The sequence below is a fragment of the Lissotriton vulgaris genome, chromosome 5 (genome assembly GCF_964263255.1).
Source record: "Lissotriton vulgaris chromosome 5, aLisVul1.2, whole genome shotgun sequence".
Classification (NCBI taxonomy): Eukaryota; Metazoa; Chordata; class Amphibia; order Caudata; family Salamandridae; genus Lissotriton; species Lissotriton vulgaris.
The window spans coordinates 1,588,401,695-1,588,408,143 of record NC_141693.1 but is presented as its reverse complement, the minus strand read 5'-3'; positions in this window follow the sequence as shown (position 1 = coordinate 1,588,408,143).

Below are 6,449 nucleotides of genomic sequence, written 5' to 3'. Positions count from 1 at the left end.
AAAGCTCCATAAAAAGCTAGCGAAAAGGCTACTCTGAAAAGAAGAGCTTCCCCCTGTGGTGCTGCAAATCATGTCCAGAGCCCCCAGTAAAGACTTTAGTAACTCCACCCCTATTAGAAGTCTTGTGTCTGGTGCTGACCCCTGTATGCGCTGCCACCCTTTTAGGGCTTTCCTAACTTTGAAGCTGTTAGTGGGATCTCCCCTGTCTCTAGTTTGCGCGAAGAAAGAGATTGCTGCCACATGCTGCCTGGCTGCTGCCGCTGAGTGCCCCTCTTCGTTTAAGGCCCACAAGTAACGCAGAAGTGCCCCTGTATCATGCCATTTGTCTGCCCACTCCCTTCCAAAGAATGTACAATATGCCCAAATTGCTCCTTCATAAGCTTTCCGGGTCCTGGAAGCTAGGCTAGCTGCCACGAGGCTGGGAAGTTGGGGCACCAATCTGCCAAAGTACTTCTGGGAAGCATGTTGGAGTCACTTCTGCAGAGGGGAGGTGTGCCCTTAAACCTGCATCTTGAAGCGAGAGAGTGCATCAGAGGCAGAATTCAGTACCTCTGGCACATGTTTAACTTTAGACTGCATGTTCAATTTCATACATAACAACACTGTTTCTTTCAACAGGCCGAGAATCATTTTACACCGTGTTGCCTGTTGGTTGATGCATTTGACTACCATCATGTTATTCGACCAGAACACCACTGATTGATCACGCAGATGCTCTGGCCAGACTGTCAATGCCACCCAGATAGGAAACAGTTCCAAAAATCCAATGTTAGCTGTTACCCCATTCTCCACCCACCAAGCTGGCCAATGCTGAGCCACCCACTCCTTACCGAGTATGGCACCAAATCCCACACTACCCACAGCGTCAGTCCATAAACCTCACTCCGCAGAAGTAGTGGGTGGACCGGGCCCGACTACCCTGCCGTTGAAGTCCTGCAGGAATGCCATCCAAATCTGCATGTCCTGCCTAACCTCAGCCGACAGCTTGGTGTGGTGATGTTTTTCTTTGAGACCGGCCATGGCCTGGGAGATGGAGCGGGAAAATGGTTGTACCATCGGGATAACTCTCAGAGCAAAATTCAACTGCCGTGCCCTCTGTAGTAACGGATGCAAGGTCACCTTATCTTTTGCCAGGTATTGCTGCAATGCTGTCTTGATTTTCTTAATCTTGTCTGCCGGTAATTGGAAGCACCCTTGGACTGAGTCTAACTCAGTGTCTTTCCCGGTGCCAGGGGAATCCCATACGCCTGCATGAGCACGCAAAATTCTTGCAGTGCCCAGGCACACTCCCAGGAGCCGCTGACCCCAGGATAAGAAAGTCGTCCAGATAGTACATGACAAACTGAATCCCTGTCGCCTGTCTAAAAACACATTCCAAAAATGAACTGAATTTCTCAAAGTAATCGCAGGAGACCGAACAACCCATGGCATGCATATATCCATGTAGAATTTGCCCTGAAACTTAAAACCCAGAAGGTGAAAATCCGATGGGTGAACTGGCAACAAACAAAATGCAGACTCAATATCAGATTTTGCCAACAGGGCCCAGGCCCCTAAGCATCTCTACTGCCTGGTCAAAGGAAGCATATTTTACAATAAAAATCTCATCACTGATAGCGTTACTCAATGAGTTGCCCTTAGGTGCTGACAGAATATGAATCAACCCACCTCACCACCCTTCTTTTTGGGAACCACCCCCAACGGGGAGCAGACAAAATTGTGTACATCCTGTGTTCTAGGAGGAGGCCGGGGAGAAAGAGGGAGGTGGGGGGTGCGAGATTAGGTATCAGGTAGCCAAATTAATTAAGTGAACTTCATTGCCATGCTGCTCAGAAATAACGTTGAGAGATGTATAACCAAGATACGATATGTAACTATATGTGCTACTGTAATTAATCATAAAAAGGCCTACTTGACTCCTGTACCATATACAACATGTTACAAAATACCAATAAAATGTGGGTTTTTTAATAAGTGCTAAATCTGTGCTTGAAAATTACTCAATTATGAAGATTTCAGGTAGAGGTTTTCATTAAGGATTGAATTATTCTTCTCGGACAATATAAGATCAGTTGAAGCGAAGATATTTTTTAATTCAACAGAGGCTCATTTTACAAGATTAGTGTCCCTGTTTTAGATTTAAGCTATATAATTCAGGAAACCTGGATCAGATGGAGTTGATAGCTCAGCTAGAAAAGGGATAGTAGACATCAAAATCTGCAAGTGAAAAAAGGGGTTGTAAGCAGGGTCGGTGCGTCCATTAGGGCGCTTGGGCGTTGCCCCAGTGAGTGTTGCCATCACTCTCTAACTCGGACAAGACTCTCTCACTCACAATGCAATCCCTGTATCCCAACCGGAGCCGGATGCAGTCGGCTTAGAAGGGGGTGGGGCAGCACTACAAGATTTTATCTGCAAGTGATTGACATCCACCATAACATCACAGCAAGAGTGCGCATGTTCTGCTCAGGGCTTCAACATTTTGAGACCAGCCCTTAACATGTGCACACTAGGCTGCTCATTAGAAGAGTGAGGGTTGTTCCATGCTGCTCTTCTAATGAGCAGCCTAGTGCGCATGTTTGGGCTCGTCGCAAAAAATGTTAAGCCCTAAACAGAACAAGCGCACTACTGCTCAAGCCAATCCTGGCACTGCTGCTTGAGCAGTGTCTGGATTAGCTGCCAACACTGAACTAACTTGGTTTATAATAGTGAAAAGATCTGTTATGAATAAAACATAGCAGTCTATTATAACATTTGTCACTAATTTATTCAAATAATTTTTCAGAAGTTTTTCATATTTTTCAAACAGAAATTTTTGTGCATATCACAAACATATACAAAATATACAACTAGATACAAACTTTTACAAATATTTACAAAACAGATCAAAAACAGCTCTATAACACATTCACACTGATACTTTCACACTCCAAGCATACAACTTGTATCCCTGAAACAAAAACAAATACCGCTGAGATATGGGTCCGTGTCAATATTACATTAAATCATATGATACAATATACATTTGTCATTTATAATATGAATAACACTGGCAGTTGTTGCCCAAACAGATCATTTTATGTTTTTGGCTCAGTACTTTAGATTTTTAACTGACACTGAACCTACAAGGTCGACACGTTTCGAACCCCCTAGTTGCGGGGTTCTCCTCAGGTCCAAACACGATTTCTACAAAACAAAAGACATATACTCCAGGTTAACCTATCTGTACAAGAGACTTGCGTTTAAAGAACAGCCACCAACCGGCTTAACCACGGCTACCTTAAATCTCCTGTGTGTGGGAGGACAGTCAGATGTGAACAAGTCTACACATAAAAAACACAAAAGGAATAACATATAAGTCAAACTACGATTGAGTCACTTACATTTGATATTTTTACTTAATCAGGAAGTGGGCTCACCTACACTCTCGTGAATGTTGACTTTAAATACCTAAATGTAACAATACTTGAAAAAGGGCTTTGCTTCGTGCCAGTTCGACCAACGGACTTTGTAAAAATGAAATTGGAAGCAAGTGAATTTTGCAGAAAAATACGTTTGAAAACTTTTTTCAAGGATACTCCTTCAATTGAGAATACCGAAGCCACAGGTCTTCGCTTAAAATCCACCTTTTGTCCACCAACTAACAAAATTCCCAAACAGCTTATTACCTTTGAGAAAGCTATATTATCTGGGATAAATGCCCTTGAAAAGAAGAAGCAATTTGTTAAATTTAATCTTCTTAAAAGTGAAAAGGACGCTATATTTTCACTTAAAAATGATAAATCCCTAATAATAAAACAAGCTGACAAAGGGGGTGCAGTAGTTCTTTGGGATGTCAACAGGTACAAGAAGGAGGTCAAACGGCAGTTGGACGATCCATTCTGTTATAAAAAGATCAACCACAATCCGGTGAAGGAGTTACAACATGAGCTATTTGCAATCCTGCAAGAAGGGTTTGATCTTGGAGTTCTTGGACCAAAAGAATTGGCGTTCCTTCAAAATAAAAATCCTAGGACTCCAATATTTTACGTCTTACCCAAGATACATAAGGATCCAAACAATCCTCCCGGCCGTCCAATAATTTCAGGATGCCAATCTCTCACAGATCCTACATCTAAATATATTGACCACTTCCTGAAGCCTATGGTAGATCAAGTCCCTGCCCATTTCAAGGACACAATGGCATTTATTAATCGAATTAGTTCCATCAAATTCGATGAGACGTACCAACTGATGGTCACAATGGACGTGGTATCATTGTATACACAAATTCCCCAAGAACAAGCGTTAGAAGCTTTGGAATTCTTTTTGGACCAACGTGAGCAACCCAGTAGAGTGCCAACCAACTTCATATTGAAACTAGCTAAATTTGCGTTGCAAAATAACTATTTCCAATTCGACACAGATTTTTACTATCAAATTAAAGGGGTAGCAATGGGCTGCCCTTTTGCGCCGGAGCTAGCAGTCCTGTTCATGGGCTTATATGAAGATAAATTCATATATAACAATAATCCTTTTGCTGAATACATCACAGCATACATGCGTTATATTGATGACGTCTTTTTTATTTGGTCAGGAACACATGAGAGGTTGACCGAATTTCTGATATGGCTCAATGGGAGGACAGAATACATAAAATTCAGTCATATTGTATCAAATAAGAGCATCACATTCCTGGACGTCCAAGTATATTCCACAGAGGGCAACCTTATTTTGCAAACCCACTGATAGAAATAAGGCATTACACTTTACTAGTCACCACCCCAGGAGCCTCAAGCAAAATCTACCCTTCGGCCAATTTTTACGGATTCGGCGGAATTGTTCCAACAAGGAGGAATATTTCAAACATGCCAACAGCCTAAAGGACCGTTTACTTGAGAGGGGATACCCTAAAAAACTTTTAAAACATTCTTTGAAAAGGGCTTGGTGGGTCCCTCGAGATACAAGATACAAAAGAAAATACGACATGAGTTGAAAAGGATTGTCTGTGTCACAACCTTTGGTCCTAACACACATCAATTACGCAAACTGGTATTGCAAAACTGGCATTTGGTGAAAGACCTCCACTGCGAATTACTGGACCCTCCTCTTTTTGCTTATAAAAAAGAAAAAAGTGTGGCCAATCACATTGTAAGGGCAGCTTTGCCAAAAGATCCGAAACTGACATTAAGAAGCATGATCGGGTTACCTCCAGTTACCGGACATCATAAATGCGGGAATTGTACCTGCTGTGATTCAACGGAAGAAGGTACTGTTTTCTGCTTTGAAAGAACTTATTGGAAACATACAACTTTCACAAATTGCCTATCAAAAAATATAGTGTATGGCATCTGGTGTCCATGCCCAAAACTTTATATTGGAAAAACGACACAGGAGGCGAGACAGAGAATCACCCAGCACAAGTCAAGGATTAGGAAACAGGTACCGAACGCCCCCTTAGTCCATCATTGGTCCACACATGATCACAAAGAATGCGATTTACGCTGGACGATCATCTCTAAGATTGATTATGATGCACTTGGTGGGGATATGGATTTGAAATTAGCTCAGCGAGAAGCATTTCTAATAATGAAGTACAACACAGCCATAACAGGACTTAACAAAATCTCTGAGATTTACAGGGGGATCCCTGGTTAATATCCTTATTTTTAAGATTGCACCATGTTTCATCCATCAGTTTTTTGAGTAAAGAATCTCTGTAACTGAGGACTTGGTGGTAGGGGCCTACCTTAACCACAATGCTTTGTTCATGGGCCGGTTACATTAATGCGTCCATTTTGGTTAAACATCCACAATACCGGTTGGTATTATCAGAGAGCGCATATTTGGACACTGTTGTACAATTTGCAAATCGTTTTCACAAAGTGATCGCATTCGGTATACGCTGTGGGCCCTTTAAGAACCTGCCCCATCTGATGATCAGAACCAGGAAGCACGCCTGTTTTCTGACTGATGACGGGCTGTCTCCATTTGCCTGGGAATACGTTTGGCGACACAAGCGAGAATGTTACCTTCATCGTAATCATATGGCAACTACTTTGTGACATCCTAACTAAACCCGAAACTCTGTTTAGTTCATTTGTAGGCTCTGCCTTTCAAAAACATTGCAACTACGGTTGATCTGAAATCAACGCCATGTTAAATCCCGGATTAACGTCCACCACGCCGAGACCGGGTAAGCAGTTGCAACCCGTGAACCTTCTCTTTTAGGCAGCTCTCTTCTCTTTTAGGCAGCCTTCCATGTTTATACCCAAATAGACACCAATGATTTAATCTTTACACTTAGGTATTTAAAGTCAACATTCACGAGAGTGAAGGTGAGCCCACTTCCTGATTAAGTCAAAACATCAAATGTAAGTGACTCAATCGTAGTTTGACTTATATGTTATTCCTTTTGTGTTTTTTATGTGTAGACTTGTTCACATCTGACTGTCCTCCCACACACAGGAGAA